This window comes from Neovison vison, chromosome 4, assembly GCF_020171115.1.
Source record: "Neovison vison isolate M4711 chromosome 4, ASM_NN_V1, whole genome shotgun sequence".
Lineage (NCBI taxonomy): Eukaryota > Metazoa > Chordata > Mammalia > Carnivora > Mustelidae > Neogale > Neogale vison.
The window spans coordinates 4,682,758-4,700,212 of record NC_058094.1 but is presented as its reverse complement, the minus strand read 5'-3'; the positions used below and the strand labels follow the sequence as shown (position 1 = coordinate 4,700,212).

General features: G+C 48.5%; 1 protein-coding gene across 1 annotated transcript in view; it reads right to left on the bottom strand.

Annotated features, from left to right (window-relative positions):
• FAM135B (family with sequence similarity 135 member B) overlaps positions 1-16,969 on the bottom strand; it is a 278,086-nt gene extending 261,117 nt beyond the window's left edge. The window contains exon 1 of the mRNA XM_044244899.1: positions 16,927-16,969. The gene's annotated coding sequence lies outside the window, so the exon portion shown is untranslated. The remainder of the gene's footprint in view (positions 1-16,926) is intronic.
• Between the last annotated feature and the right edge of the window lie 486 nt (positions 16,970-17,455).

Sequence of the window (17,455 nt, the reverse complement as noted above, 5' to 3'; positions counted from 1 at the left end):
GGATATGGAGCATTCTCCCATTAGTTGCTGATGGGAATGCAAAATGGCATAGAATCTGTGGAAGACAAGCAGTTCCTTACAAAACTAAACATTGTCTTACCCTATGATCCAGCAACCACGCTCCTTGGTATTTACCTAATGAGCTAAAAACATGACCATATGAAAACCTGCACACAATGTTTACAGCAACTCAATTCGTAATTGCCAACTCTTGGGAACCCACCAAGACTCCTTCAGTAGATGAACAGAAAAACTGGTACATCTGGATAATGAAATACTATTCAGCACGAAAAAGAGATGAGCTGTCAAGTCATAAAACACATGGAGGCAAGTGAAACCCACATTACCAAGTGAAAAGCCAATCTGAGTAGGACTCTAACTCTATGACGTTCTCAAAAAGGCAAAGCTATGAAAACACTAAAAGGATTCATGACTGCTAGGCACTGAAGGAGGAATAGATGAGAAGTAAGAGCATGAAGAATTTGTAGGGTGGGGAAAATATTCTGCATGATTCCAAGATGATGGATACAGATCATTATAAATTTGTCCTAACCCACAGAATATATACCACCAAGAGAAATCCGTAATGTAGATTGTGGACTTTCAGTCTTAATGATGTTGCCAGTGTGGGCTTACGAACTCTAAGACATGTTATGACTTGGGTAGAAGTTGTGGATAGTGGGGGGTGTTCTGTATATGGGCGTGGGGCAGGGGACACATGGGAACTCTGTACTTTCTGCTCAGCATTGCTGTGGGCCTAAAACTTCTATTAAAAAGTGAAGTCTCTTAAACAAGAAACAAAATAGCCTCCAGTCCAGGTCTCTGGGCCCATCATAGACCTATCTAAGAATCGACCACCTAAGAATGATTTCTAAATAAAAATCCTGATCAGGGTGCCCTGACACCAAAAACACCCCCATGCTTTTCAGGAGCCTACAAATTAAAGGGCTCTGGAGAAAGGGTTAACTATTGTCTTACCCCTTCTGCCTAAAGAACCAAACCACTGGATAAACTTTCTAGTCTGTTTCCCTGGAAACAGAGAATGAGAGTTTGTGTCCACTATATCATTAACAACAGTGCTCGCTGGGAAATGACCCATCGGGCTGACTGCATCTGGACTAGGAGAACTATGGATATTTTATGGGGTGCCTTACTCAGGATTCCCAAAAGGTGGATATATATCTGACTCAGGGCCTCTAGAAGTGAGGCCTCTGGAATTTCTACAAGAGACACATGGCTCCTGAAAAGCATGAGTCCCTTTAAGCCAGAGCAGACCCCAATGCAGGCCGTTCCTCTCAGCACCTGAGCTGTCTGCAGTGCGGCTGGTGCAAAGGCTCCGCTAAAGAGGAGCTATGGCTCCTACGGGGACAGGTGCACCTACAGCTCCTGAGAGGGCAGGTACCAGCTGTGGTCTACAGTCGGCCCGTCAACCTGAATGTCTAAGCATCAGCGTCATGGCTACCTCCTTAGTGAACTCCTATCCAGACCACGCCCCACACTGGGTGAAGCTCTCCTTCTTTTGGCTCCCACTCAGCACTGATTTCCTTGCCCTAAATTATCATCATCTGTTTGCTTATTTACCTGTGTGTTCACTGTGACCCTCCTCCACCCGCGATGGTTGTAAGATCTGCCTCTTGGTGGTTTTGCCAAACCCATTTTTGTAAATGTGAGCAGATCATGTCAGTCACAGCGGTGGGCACTGCCACGTTCTTATCCAATACCCATCCTCATTAAAGAGAACGCTGTTTTGTTTTGTTTTGTTTTGTTTTGTTTTCTGATGCAACCACATACCCAAAGAAGGATCTCTTGCAATGCTCTTTTGGTCAGGGTTGGCCATGAGATCTAGTTCAGACCAAGGAAACGTTAATGAAAGTCTCTCAGATGAGATTATGAGAAAGCTTTTTGGATTTTGGTTTTCTTGATCAAAAGAGATAAACTTACATGGAGCACTGGGTGTTGTACATAAATGATGAATCTTGGAACACTGCATCAAAAACTAATGATGTACTTTATGTGACTAACATACCACAATAAAAATGTAAAAAATAATAAAGGGGAAAAAAAGAGAGACACTTGGCTGACACACACCAATTCCTCTCCCCTCCTCCTGCTCCCTACACATCTGGAATATGGACACACGCCCAATGGCAGAGAAGAGGTCTCGCAAGCAGGGATCTGAAAAAGAAAGCTCCGCACTAAAGATGGCAGAGGAGGAAGTTGAGAGCTTGGGTCCTTGATTTCCCACGAGAAACTATACAAGCCAGACCTACGGCTGCACAAGAAAAACACAACTATTTGGATAAGCCACTGTCCCTGGATCTCTGTGGCTACAGCTAAAGCCAGTTCCGACTGATGCACAACAACACAGTTTCTTCTCCCACCACAAGCTACAATCTCAACCCATTCCCATGACACCTCTTCCCACGCCATTGCCCGCAAACCTTGTCACTCCTACCTCCTGCCACCTCCTCATCACCACATGTTCTCAGAGACCCAGCACTCCAGCTGGTCTAGTAACAAGTCCCCGGGAAACCCCATCTTTCAGCAGGTCCCTGTCTTTGCACGGATTAGTCTTCTGCCTCACGATGGCTCTTCCCCACCAGCCCCAGCCTGTAGACGTACAACTGGCCTATTGGGACCAAGGTACCCGTCACCTCCTCCACGGAGCCTTCCTTGATTCTGCAGTTCCTCCCTTCCCTGAGCTTCCACAGCACCCCATGGCTGCTTGTGCTCCCGCAATTAATGAATCACTTTTAGATCATCCGTCTTAGTCATCTGCCTTCTCATCTATAACTTGAAACCTGTAGAACAGGAGCCTAGCCTCATCGGCACTCCAAATATGTCTCAAGGTACTTCTGAATCTACTACCTCTACCCACTAGAGCTGTGATCTTAATCTTCTCTAAATTACTGACCTGTAAATTAGGGAGAGCCCCAGGGCCACGAGATAACACAACTTCAAGGGACAGTGCGCTGCAGGGGACAAGCTCCCCACCCTCAGGTGTGTGTACAATAAAATGCATTGTATCCCTGGAGCTGGGTACTTGACAGATGAAAACCTTCAACACATGCAGAGTCTTACCAGAATGCCTGCTTAAATAAGTTCAGTAACACTAGCTATTGGGGTGACGATGAAGATGACGGCTGTATCTTTCTTTGTATCCTCAACACTGAATTCGGACCAAGGTAAATGCTCAGAAACAATTCCTGGTTGAATGAATGACACGAAATCCAGGTTTTGGTTTTAAATTTTAAAGCACTCTGAAGTCTCAGCCCAAAAGGGCACAGAATCAAGCGGTATCCCTGGGTACCTAATTTTCCCACCAAGACAACTCCTGATGTTTATCCCCTGGAGCTTACCCCATTAGGCAGGCTCCATGTCTGCTTCTGAGCAAGTGAGACCCTGGGGCAGGCAATTTCTGGAGAGGTTCTCCTGGGGACCAACTATACAGGCCAAACTTGGCTAATAATAAACCGAGCTAAATAATGCAGCTGTTAGCTGGGTCTGGATGCCCAGACCCTGGGCCCTGGGGAATGGAGCTCAGGACGGATCATTCCTGAAGATTTGATCTGCTCATGCAGCTTCCTCAGGGACCCTCTGGAACACGAGATGGCTGGAGCAAAGCAAGCACCGATCGCAACCATTGTCAGCTCAGGGGGACCCGGTATGGGGAGTAGCTGTTACCATGCCTCAGTGGTTCTGATCCACAGGTTCCAAAACACTGCACTCTGATGTACTGGGATTGCCCTATATCTATGGGTTCATGCATTCAGGTTGTGCAATAAGACCCTACCTTAGCAATTAAATGACATCAGTGTCTAGTGTACAGCAGTGGTAGGAAACCCCTGCAGAGGAAGAGGGCCCGAAATGGGTTCTGTCTCCAATTTCACCCAGTCTATTAGGGAAAAAGGAGATCATAGGCACACGAGAGGAAGCAATGGGCATAGATGAGGGGAAGTGAGAATGAAACAGCTTCTAAGGGGTGGGGGACAAATTCAAAGGAAAGAGAAATAATTTGTAAGCAGAAGGAAGCCCAGCAGAAAGGACACTAGGAATGATCTCTTCAACCCTTCTCATTTTAAAAATGGGGAACAGAGCCTATGAGAGGCAGGGCCCCTCATCCCAGTGCATACCCATCTGGGAACACTCTGTGTGTCTCTTGGATCACTCAGCCTCAGGATAGAGCTTTGGAATCCAATGGCCCTGAGTTGGAATTTGGGCTTTGAGACTGATCTGTGTGACTTCTGGCAAGTCAGGTGATCTCTCCCCGAACTTCAGAATCTTCATGGGTGGCACGGGACAGGTAGGATGCCCTTTATCTCATACAACTGCTGCAGAGATTGCGTGAGAGAAGCCACGTGAAGTGTCTGGCCCAGGGCAGGTGTTTGCACACTCGCTGAATGAATGAATGAATGAATGAGTGTTTCAGAGCGCTGTGTGGCACAGAAAGAAGAAAGCGGCGACTGTGTGCTATTTCTGGCTTCTCCCTACTCTACCCACTGGAAAAACACAAGCTCTAGGAGAGAGGGAGCGAGGCTGTCTTGCTCTCAAGAGCCGCTCCAGCCTACAGCAGGAGGCAAGGCACATGATATGTATTTGACCAAACGTCCTGTAGTAACAAATTAGCTGTTCCTTCTCCACTCTTTGGCACTGTATCAGGCATTGAGCTAAGTGCCCTGCACGCAGTAGTAGGCATACCATTTAATTGTCCAGGCCACTTATGAGAAAAGTGGCCTTATTTTCCTGCCTTACAGATGAAGGGACAGGTTCGGAGAAGCTCACTAACTTCTCCAAATCAGAGCTAGTGAGTGGCAGAGCTGGACCACGGCCGGGACCTTCTGGAGGCGAATGCTCTCCTTGCAACCTTCCGGTAAATGTGTCTGCGTAGGGCTGCTGGGTGTGTCGGGGCTCGCAGTGGGGCTCACAGAGCAGAGCTGGGCTTGCAGCAGAAGGCCCCGTAGACGCTCTTGGGCTGACTCCGGGATTGAGCCAAGCCCAGCCACTGGGGAAGGCCAGAGGGAAAGGGTGGATGCAGCCATCAGAGGAACAGGGAAAGGCTTCACCGAAGAGAGAGGACTCTGACTCCGTGAAGAGCTTGCCCAGATGCAGGTGTGGGCTGTGTGTACGTATGTGTGAGTGTGCGCACACTTGTGTGTCAGGGGCAATAACACATTGTGCTGCAACTGTAAATGGCTCAACCCAATCCTGTTCAGGGACGCCTCCCTCTCCATCTGCCCAGCTGCCATGATCAGACCCCATGATTACCTGCCAAGGAAGCTTCCAGCCCAATGCACACTTCATTCCTGCCGTTAACTCTAGACAAGCCTCACACCATAGCCAACCCAGCCTCCGTTTTAACCTAAAATGAGATGTGTATTAAAGTAATATACTGATTCTTGGCTGTCTGGGTGGCTCAGTTGGGTAAGCAGCTGCATTCAGCTCAGGTCATGATCCCAGGGTTCTGGAATCGAGTCCCGCATCGGGCTCCCCCTGCTCTGCAGGGAGCCTGCTTCTCCCTCTCCCTCTGCCTGCCACTCCCCCTGCTTGTGGTCTCTCTCTCTCTCTCTCATTCTCTCTGTCAAATAAATAAAATATTAAAAAAAATAAAGTAATATACTGATTTTAAGTTTAGGTACATACAATATATTACACCAACACCCCAGAAGTTTGGACATGTACACTAGTCACTAAAGTTTGAATGGAAATATCCAGGGACACTCAGTTAAACCACACAAAGGGACGAGCAGCATCTGTAATCTCATTAAATGTATTTTCTTTCGTTTTGGTCTGACATAGTCAATAAAGTCTAACGTGGAAAGGTAAAAACCTAGAATTCTGATTATTTACCTGAATAACGAGGGAGAACACAGATTACCCTGGGTTACTGCTACCACCACCACGACTGCGTCATCTTCTTTTTCTTCCTCTTTTCCTCCTCCTCCTCCTCCTCCTTCTCCTCCTCTTTCTGCTTCTTTTTGTCTTCTCCTCTTCTTCCTCCTCTTCTGCTTCCTCTTCCTCATTCTCTTCCCCGCCTCCTACTTTTTTTTTTTTTAACCTAAGCAGGCTCCTAAGTCTATAAAGCATCCTTAAAGTTTCTGTGCATATTCCAGAATCAGAAGACGCTAGAAGCAGACCTGATCTTAAGGATCATCAGACAAATCACTTCCTCACCCCCTTTGTCTTCCAAGTCACACAGAAGCTAATCCGCTTTCCCAAATTCACACACAGCTGAGTGGTTAAAAGCCAGATACTCTGACTATATCATTCTTGAGTTTTGTTCTGGGTTTTGGGTTTTGTGTTGTTTTTATGACCCACAGGAAACTTTCAAATGCCCCTCTTAGGGGGCATCTGTATGGTGGCTGAAAGGGACAAGCTTTGGGATCAGATGGATTTGGGGGAACCTGTCCAGGCTTCTTCTCCAGCTAGCTGTGGCACTGTGAGCAAATCACTTCCTCTCTCTGTGCTGGGTCTCCTCAGCTCTAAAGAAGGCTGGTACTAGCTCCTGCATGAAGTTTAAATAAAGTATCTCCAGGGAAAGCACTTAGTATAGTCACTGGCTGGCAGTAGGTCTTAGAAAGAACCTTCTGGCCCCTCCCATCTGTACCAGCACCTCCTTTGACTGTCACTTAAAAATGATTTATGATCATTTTTTGTTGCCAGCATCCCCATGCTCTCAGAAAGAAAGGGAAAGAAAGAAAACTAAGGAAGTTTAATTCTATTATTCAGGAGCAATTATATTAATATTCATTTTATTCTCTCAGAAGGCCAACACAAGTCAGCATGTTCAAATACTGAGCTTGATAAATTCTACCTTGGGCACAAGATTGCAAGGATAATCTTATCTTTAAACATTTCCTTTAAACAAACTTAAAAAAATCCCCCAAAATTTACTCTCTGATACTTTTTATATTCTGACTTAAAACCAACAAGTTATCACCAAAACCACCAATGCAGTTCCCCATCCGTTCTTACACTAATACCTCAGCTATGATGACATGTGCCCAGAAATTAATTTTCCAGAAAACTTTTACCAACCCCTTCAATACTAAATACTTTTATATTTAATTTTAGCAATTTCTGATGTATCTCATTTTAGAAAGTATACTCCCCTGCCTTATTTCAGCAGAGTTTACAGACTATAATTTCGTTTTTCCTGATGACTCACTGTCACACTTCTGAACATAAGTGATGGCTTATCACTTAGTACTTGATGCCCTCAAAGACCCATACCACATGAACGTTTTCAGTGTTCCTGCACTGAGGATCCCAAGGTCCTTTCTAATGGATATCCCTTGGTTCACCCCGCGGAGATGTTCCATTCGAGGAGGGTCTCATCCAGGCTCCTCAGTATTCATAGTAGAAGGTCAATCTCACCATCCACTTAGTGGACATTAAAGTAGACACATTAACCTTGAATCAGAATAAACACTGATTGAACACCTACTGTGCACCAAGGATGTCAACAGATTTTTATTTCACTTGTTTTGTTTATTTTTACTTTTTCACTTAATCTTCCTTAAAAATCCCTTATGCATTGCCGATTCTCATGGTTTGAAAGAAACTGAGGTCAGAACAGATAAAGTAGCACACAATATCCTAGAGAGAAGCTGGGATTATTACCAGGTATCGGGAAAAGTATTGTGGAAACTGTATGCCATAGACCCCCACCCATGTGGTGTTAAGGAGGGGAGTATAGAACAAGAGGATGAATGAGCTAAAACAGGAGAGATCATCGCCCAGAGATTGCCAGGAAATAAAAAATGGCATTAATGGGTGAATTTAGTAAGCAAGCTGAGAGACAAGGCTGTGTGCCAGAGATGATTCGGTCTATATATCATGATGTATGAGTGAAGGTATGCCTGAGTGGAATGCAGGAAAAGCTCTCCGAGCCGAGAAGGTGAAGGGCAAGGTGCTGCAGGAGTCAGGGAGCTGGACTTGGAATGCGTCCAAGATACGAGCAGGACTTGGGGTAGTGAGGAAAACCAAGATCCAAGAACCAGAATGATCAGGGTCTGGAGAAGAGGGTGTGAGCAAAGGGCCAGTGCATGACTGGATGGGCGGGTAGGTGCCGGGGTAGCTGGCCCCTGCTGCAACTGGCCCTGACCCATGATGCTTTCAAGAGGTGAGCAGGAGAAGGCATGGCTAAATCAGGAAAGGAACCCACAGCAGGGCGCTTTGGGTTCCAAGCATTACAAAGTTCAGGGAGATTTTTTTATGTTTTCGTGACTTCCGTAGGGCACAGGCACTCAGGATCACAGGGTCTTGTGACTGAATGTCATCAGGCCCAAAGCAGCAGTTCGTCTTAAAGAAAGGGGGTGCTGTAGTGGAAATATCAGTTAAAATGTCACCAACATGACGGATTCCCTCCCACCCCGACGCCCTCTCCCAGGTTGGTGCACCCATCCTCCAGCTGCTGTGTTAGCTGATAACAACCCATCCTTGCTCTGTTCTGAGAATCCTCAGATGACCAAGCTGCTTTGCCCAGGAATACCTGGGTGTCTATGTCTCACGGAGTCACACCCAAGGAACGACCTTGCCTCAAGGTAGAAAGTGTTATGGGGCCACGTGCGCCCCAGAGTTCCCGGCGTGAGCAGGGAGACTGGATAAGGCTGCACACATATTTATGCCCATTTTCTTCCTTGTCCGGTTCCTTGTTCCTCCCTCCCTGCCAGCTTTCAGCTAAGAGCACCCCTCCGTCAAGCTCTATACTTCAGGCTCTGTGTTCAGGACGTAGGCTGTAGCTGTACCATCTCAGAGCCTAAGACAACGAGCAGGCACGGCTCTCCACCGAGGCCAAGCGCCTGTCCGGGGTCACTTGGCTAACAAATGTTGGAATTAGCGAAACCAACCGGTCGGTTTTGTCTGGAACTGGGGGACGTGCGGGGAGGGCTGTGCATCCCCAGGAGGCAAGACGTTCAGTTTTCCAACAAGACCAGTCAGTCCCGGGAAAAAAGAGACAACAGAGTTCTCCTGAGCTAGAAGCCGACCATCTGACCAGGATTTCGGAATGGTACTCACACAAGGCTACAGCTCCTCGTTTTCTCATTAAAACATTGTTATTCTGTTATTGAAGATTCCTGCCGTTGTTTTCTTCCACACGTTCTTTGATAAATACTGGCCACATGCTCGCGGAGAGCCCAGAAATGCTCTGAGTGCTCAGGGCCGCTGTAGACGCACCCCAGTCCTGCGACCGCGGAGCTCTCCACCTTACAGAGAAGAGAGCCAATAGGAAAGGCAGACAAACGCATCTGCGGGAACACTGCCGGCGCTTACACAGGGACGGATGCCACGGAGGAAAACACAGCGAGTTCCGCGGCCAGAGGCCAGAGGCAGCTCCTTGGCCGGTGGTCTGGGAAGGTCTCTAACAGAAAACTCTTAGACGAGGGAGAGAAGGAGCTACAGAAATGTCAGCAGACATGTGTCCTAGCCGGCCGCGTGGAATCACAGGAAGCAGCTCGGAAGGCAAGAGGAAGGTAGTGAGTGTGTATTCGTTGTTTGCATTTTATTTCTGAAAGGGCAGTGGTAGAGACCCCGTGAGTCCGAAAGAACATCTTTATCTGCTCATTCTCTATCCTTCCCTTGGGTGATCAGTTCTACTCCCGTGCTCTCAGTGAGCGTCTCCGTGCCGATGATTCCCCAAGTCTATATTCAGCCAAGAGTTCTATTCTGAGCTTGACTGAGATCTTTAATTGCCTAAAAATGTACATAGATGTCCTCAGAGACCTAAAAATCTACTTATTCAAAACAGAACTCATCACTTTCCCCTTCAGACTCTGTTCTTCTGCCTGTGTCCCCAGGCTGGGAGACAGCAACAAGGCCAGTCCTTGAGACCAGGTCAGAAGACTAAGCATCGCCCTTGATGCCTTCCTGCGTTTAGATACTGTGTGCTGCTCGTCCAATACTTCCCACCCTGCTACTGCCTCAATATCTCTAGAGTCGTTGTTCTAGAAAGTTGTTCTTTCTTCATCTCTATTACCTTGGCCTTGGCTACAGTCTTCATTACCTGCATACACCCTGGATTTCCTGAAAGAGCCTCCTGCCAAGCTTCTATGTTTCTCATCCTACCCACCTCCAAAGCACTCTGTATCCTGTAGCCCGAATCCAAAATGCTGGTATGTCTCTGTCTTCCCACTGTAAAACACTTTCACTACTGAACAAAGCTGGAGGCATCACATTTCCCAATTTCAAATTATGTTACAAAGCTTGGGTAATCAGAACAGCATGATACTAGCAGAGAAACAGACACACATGCCAATGGAACTGAAAAAAAAAAAAAAGAAAAGAAAAGAAAAAAAAAGAAAAGACAGCCCAGAAACGAACCCACACATACATGTTTAACTCATCTTTGACAAAGATGTTAAGAATGCACAAGGAGGAGCGAACGGTCTCTCCCATCAAGAGTGTCAACAAAACTCGATATTCACATGTTGAAAGAGTAAAACTGAATCTTTAGGTTCCACTATAAACCAAACCAAAATGGATTAGATCTACACGTACACCTGGAACTGAACAAGTCCTAAAATAATAAATAGGGGAAAAGCTTCGGGACACTGGTCTGGCAATGAGTTTTTGGTATTGACACCAAAATCACAAGCAACAAAAGCAAAAAATAAGCAAGTGGGAGTACATCAGACTAACAGGTGTCGGCATAGCAAAGGAAACAATCCACAGAGTCCAAAGGCAACCTAGAGGTTGGGAGGATACATTTGCATACCATGTATCTGATAAGGGGTTAAGATCCAAAATATGTAAGGACCACATATAACTCAATAGCATAGAAACAAATTACCCCCCCCCCCAAAATAGGCAAAAGACTAGTCTCAACATACTTCCAAAAAAGTCCCATCTGTATGTCTTCTTACCTGTCTTCAGTGGGTACATGAACAAGTGTGCAACATCGCTCACCAACGCAAATCAAACTATAATGAGATATCACTTCACACCTGTTAAAATGACTCTAGTTTAAAAATATTAAGGTGAGGTGTGGTGGGGAGGTACACTGTTGATGGGAAAGTAAATTGGTATAGCCATTATGGAAAACAGCATGAAGTCTTCTAAAAAAATTAAAAGTAGAATTACCATATGACTCAACAATCCCACTTCTCAGAATATTTCCAAAGAGATATCAATCCAGATCTCTGAGAGATACCTGCGTTCCCGTGTTCCCTACAGCATTATTCATAGTAGCCAAGACACTGAGACAAACTAAATGTCCATCGGTAGATAAGTAAGTAAAGGAAATGTGATCTATACATAGCATGGACTATTACTCAGTCCAAAAAAAATAAAGAAATCCTGCTATTTGTGACAACATGAACAGACATGGAGGATATCACGCCATGTGAAATACGCCAGGCACAGAGAGACAAATACTACATGATCTCACTTTAAATACAGAAGTTGAAACAGTCAAACTCAGAATCAGAGAGTAGAAATGTGGTTATCAGAGGCTCGGGATGGTCAAGGGGTGCAAAGTTTCAGTTAGGAAAGATGAGTAAGTTCTGGAGAGCCAAAGCATAGCACGGTGACCACAGGTAGCAGTACGGTGTGGTATCCTTGAAATCTGCTAAACGTTGTCATCACATCTGATTTTAGTGTGACAAAGATCCCTGCAGCTGTCGTGTGCAGAACAGACTGGGGTGGCAGAGGTGGAGGCAAGGAGGACAGTTCAGAGCCTGGTGTATTCGTCCAAGTGAGAGATGAAGGGGCTTGAGCCAGAATTATTACTGATGGGATAGAAAGAAAGACCTGAGCGTCACCCTGGACCCCTCCCTCCCCTTGACCTGCGCCAATGGTCACAAGTGTCTCATTGATATTTCTCAGATAATGACACAGCATGTTCACTGAACTGACGCGTCTCCGTCTCTCCCTCCTCAGCGCCCCTTCTCTCACCAGCTCCTGTCCATTGCACAGGACAGGAAGAGTCGTCCCGACTCTCACTGCCTAAATTCAATCATCTCTTATCCACAAAGTCTCCTAAGAGGCCACCATATTTCTTGGTGGAACCATCTTCTCTAACCCAACCTCTGCTCTGCAGCTAGGGCGAATGTTCTGCCCAACTCCAGATCTTTCCATGGCTCCCATGACCTTCCGGTTAGAGCACAAGTCCTTAGCATGGTTCTCGAGACTCTCAAAGATGTGGCCCCTGCCGATCTCCCCAGCCTCGAGGAACACCGTTCCATTCCTTGTGTTCCAGCCCTCGCATCCATTTCACTTCCCAGCTACCTCTTGCTTCCACGGTGCTGTGTGTCACTTCCTCTTCCGACAGCCCTTCCCTGCAGTCTCCATTTAGAAATTCTCAGTCCTCAGCGTAGGATCTCTCTCTTCTCTGAAGCCTTCCTTGGAAGCCCTTGCCAGGAAATGTGTTAAAAATACCTTCTCTTTTTTTCCCACAGAACCCTGCATTGGCTGGTTTGCTCTTGTCTGTCTCCCACCAACATCCCCTGGCTACACGGGGCAGGTCCCTTTCTCGTTCATGGTTGACTCTCAGGGCCTGGCAGGATGAGTGGCCCAGAGCAGACCATGGACTCAGATTTCCCTGTTGGGCACACCACACGCCTCTCCATCCACACCAGAGGCGGAGGCCACTGGAAGGAGTCATGGCCCACAGCACCAGTCTCCTCTGTGGTGCTAAAATCCCCCTGAGGAATCATTCCTGAGATGGGTGTGCAGCCACCTGGAAATGATTCATGTTTGAACAGAAACATTTGACACTGCGGAGCACCCAGAGTCTGGGAAGCTCAGCAAATATTAGACATGTCTGCAGAGTCCTCTGGCTCTCTCGGGTAAGAGTGGACTTCAACCATACAGTTTCTTCTATTTTTTTTTTGCTTTGTTTAAGATATTATTTATTCATTTTTTCTGAAAAGGGGGTAGGCACAGAGGGAGAGAGAAAGAGAATCCCAAGCAGACTCCCTGCTGAGCTTGGAGCCCAACATGGAACTTGATCCCAGGACCCTAAGATCATGACTTGACCCAGAACCAGGAGTCCAACACTTAACCGACGGAGCCACCCAGGTGTCCCTAGTTTCTTCTGTTTTGAATCAAGGAGAACTTCCAACATGGACAGAGCAGCCGAGCATTTTATCTGGGGTTGGATAAGATTGGGCTGGGATAAAGATGGAGAGCATGCAGTCTTCAACACTTTGCAAGTCCCAGGATAGCCTTGGGGAACACTAGCCTTCTAGAAGGGAAAATTCTAAAAAGAAAGAAAGAAAAATACGGCAGTTACCGTGAATTAAGGTGTAAGGTTCGGACAAGTGAGGAGTGTCGATGGAAAGGCCAGGCAGGAGCCACCGGTATAGCTCTGTTGAAGAGAGTCAGAGACTAGTGTATGGAGACACCACGAAAGCAGAGCTAGATGGAGCCCCGGGAATCCTCCAGGCCATTTACAGATGAGGAAACCGAGGCCCAGAAAGGTGAGGGATGGCCCAGGTCAGCAGTCCTGTGAGCAGCTACTGTCAGAGCCTGAGGGACGCGTCTGCGCACAAATCTAAATCTTTAGCTTGTTCTATCTCCTCTCCTGCGGTGTCTCGCATGAGAAACTCAGCTCTGAGGGTATTAGTGTTCTCCTTCTCCCCCCCACCCCGCAACCCCCGATAAGAAAGGTAGGTAAAATACAAGGAGGAAATGCACTGGGGGCATTTCAAAAAACTCGAAACCTTCTGTGATTCGCGATCATATAGATCATTGGGAAGTGATAGATACCACATATTAAGGTCAGGCATGGCACTGGCCTTAGTGTGCATCTTCCCAAGACATCCTGAAAGGTATCTGTCATTACCATGCCATGCAGAGAAGGCAGGGGGCTGACGGGGACAAAATGACTGATCGAAGGTCACACAGAGCTCACAAGTGGAGGAGCCAGAACTTCCAGCGCGTCTTGTCTGCTTCTGTGTAACTACACAGAGAGATTTTGCTCATTTTCCATAACAACAACAACAAAAAATAATTGAGGAAAATGAATAATGTATTGAGTAGAGTATTTTACAGTTTATGAACTGCTTTTAGTGCATGGCGATCCATTCACTCCAAGCACTCGGCATCGCTGTTGGATGGGGGATACCATCCACGTTTTACAAATGAGGAAATGGAGGGACGAGGCAAGCAGGTGTCCTGGTTCCGGGGCCCCTTAGAACCAGATTCAAATCCAGGCTTTCTTGCTCCAACCTATGTCCCTTTCCATGTTACTAGAGCTGAAATCAAGGAAAGCAACTGAAAGGAGAGAAATGCATTTTAAGTTTAAAATATTCCATCAGATGTTTTCAGCAAACGTGCTATGAAGGCCATTCAACACTAGATTACAGTTATTCTAAAGTACCCACTTGAAAAAAAAAAAGAGCATTTTAAGGCAAAATATGTGTTTCTGTTCTCCTTCACTCTGCTTCAGTGGGCTGACCCTAAATAAGGCCCAACAACCCAGCAAGCATCCTTCGGGTTTGCACTTACTGAGACAGGGGGAGGTGGCTAGGACAGCCCTAGGGCAAGACTCTTCCGGGCAGGTGGGTGTGCTGCAGATTAGGCCTTTCCACGGACTCAGCCACTCACTAGGGCGGTCATCTGCCAGGTGTTGGGGCCACAACCATGGTAGAATAAGGCAAGCTTCCTGCCCTCCGGGAGCATGAACTCTAGCCAAGGCAGGCATATGTTGGAGCAATGACAACATGACCCAGCAGAGGTGTCACACAAAGCAGCCCCAAAGTGTCGTGGGAGCACAGGGGACAGAGCTCAGGAAGGCTTCTCATCAGAAGGGGCATCTGAATTGTCCTGAAGGGAAGAGGGGAGAGAGAAAGGGTCATTCTAGGCAGAGAGGCCAGTGCGAGCAAAAGTCGGGGTCTAAAAGAGCAGAGAATAGTAGAAGACAGTCCTGGCTCATTCCAGAAATGATGGTTCCCTCGACAATGACATCAAACTGAAAGCACTCTGTCGAACTGGGCCATCCTTTGGTAAGCATCTACCATCACAGGGCAGAGCTGTACGAGGGTGAATCCACCCACGAGGGCCTCACAACGTGCCCAGTGTGTCTACCTAACCAACATCTAAATGAGTCCCTACGATGTGCAAATCCCCACTTACACTACAGACCACTTAGTTTAACTCTGTAGTGAGCAGACCTCAGTGTTCCCAAATGCGAGTACTGCATTTGATGCCAAAGCTCTTGACCTTCAACATTTGTAAACAAGGATGACATGCCGTGTTTCCCCTGATGAAGGCCTCTTTAGATTTCCCTGAGTGTATCTTGGACCAGACGACAGCGTTTCAGCTGTGAGTCACTGACCAATATTTCTACCCCCGCTTCACAGCTGATGTCTGTTTAATGATTTGCCGATCTGAGGAAGGGAGTTTCTTCGGAAAAGAATAATTCTTTTCATGTGCGTGGCAAGTTGGGTTTTAAAAAGCCTTTCTCCACCCATCCTCTCCATCACCCCACTTGATTGTCACGAGTGCCTGCCGGGGTGCAAGGGCTGTGAACGTCCCCATTCTACAGACGAGAGAATGGAGTCTCACTAAGGCAGAGCAATCCAAGGTCGTGGAGCAAGTGTAGGGGGAGATGAGAGCTCGAAACCATGTCTCCTGACTCCCCAGTCCTGCCCTCTTTTCTCTAGACTTTACCATCTGCCCGGAATACAATAATATCATTCTCATTAGGACGCGAATCCCAGAAGAAATGCTGGTCAAATCACATCCCCTCCGGCAACATAAGTACAGCATAAATTAAAAGACCAATTAAAGAACATGGCCTTTTAACTGGGACTTACCACTGTCCCCCGGGGCAAGAATGTAGAAGTCAGTGGCTGCCCATTCCAGAAATTACCCAGAGACCCACTTACCCATATGCAAGAGGCTTTAACCCCAAATTATTCACCTAACTTCTCTATGCTTTTCTGGTGCCCCAGCCCCCGTGGAGCTGTGTCTGGAATCATTGCCCAAACCTCTGCCCCTCTCACTGGCCAGAAGACGGGGCAACAGCAGCCCATCCCTCCCTGGGGATAGGTGCCTCTCAGCTCTGACACATACATCTCTCAACACCAGGAGCCTCAGAACCTGATGAAAAACCAATGCTTCTCTAGTTCAAAGAGAGCATTGAAGCGAGATTCCCTAGCTGTCTCCAAGTGGGATAGTCTGCCAATGGCTAGAGCCCTGGGTGGCCAAGGGGACAAAGAGTGTTATTATACTCCAGGGAGCCTTGTTTTGCTGACAATGAGGTGAGGAGAAAAGGAAGGGGCATTTTGGTTGCTCCCTTATAATTTTGTATCAATTCCCACTCCAGCACCAACAGTCAAAGGCAGTAACATGATAAACTCCAGGGATACACCTGGGTCCCCAAACGGTAATAGTTACTACTTCCCCCGTCCAAATTCCCCCCTCCGGTTGCTGGGTTTGAAGCCGACTTTACAGATCAAGAGCTGGTGTGCGCTCCGGTCCTTTTCCATGTCATAGCTGAGCTGCAGTGCCCCCCCACCCACCCCCACCCCCGGCCCCAGCCAAACCACAGAGAGGACAGGTCTCTGGGTCAGCCTGGATCGCAGAGAATCCTTACCACTGCCCCCTTCACCCCGACGCCGGTGTCTTCGGAACCTGCCTGGGGTTCACGGGCTCAGAGGAGCTGCCTGTACCAAGGTCTGGACGTGCTCCCTCAGCCTCCATCTGGGACTTCTGCGGGGACCACCTCCTTCCCCAGCGGGTCCCCCCACCTATCGCCCCAGATTTCCCCTCCTGCCCTCCCAGACCTGCCCAGATGCGCCTGGAGACTAGAGGACAGAGAGCTTGGGGGTTGGGGGTGTAGACCGAAGGAGATAAACCACATTTCGCGGCGGAATCCCTGTTAAGTAACAGAAAGCCATCCAACTAGCAACCACGCTTCCAGAAACGTCACTGCCACCGCGGAGAGAGTTTGCAGATGCCGACCCCAGCGCTCTCACCTACCTGCCTCCCACTGCAGGGCTCCCCTCGGCTCCGGGCCGCGCCGGCTGCCTCCCTCCCGGCTCTCCGCAGCGGCGGTGGGCGCTGCGCGGGGTCCGGGCGCCCGCGAGCTGGGTCTCCGGTGCCCGCGGCGAGGCTGCCTGGAGGAGGAGTAAGAGCTGCCGCCCGCCGCCGCCGCGGTGCTGATGCGGTTGCTATGGTTATGGAACTCCGCAGCTGCCCCCTCTCGGCGCAACAGCTGCCCGGCCGCGGCCTCCGGGCAGCCCCGCGAGCCGGGCCGGGCGGCGAGGCTGGGCGCGGGGCGGGCGCCGGCCGCCGGCACTGCGGAGGAGGACGCGGGGCGGCTGCGCTCGGCCTGTGCGCTCGGCTCTGCGCGGCGCCCGCGCTCCGCTCCCGCCCCCGCCGGGACGCGGCCGCCCGCCCGCTCGCCCGCCCCCGACCCCGCGCCCCGCCCCCGCCCTCTCCGCGCCGCCGCCGCCGCCCCCCCCCCCGCCCGCCGGCCCGAGCATGCTCAGTGTGCGGCCCCGAGGCG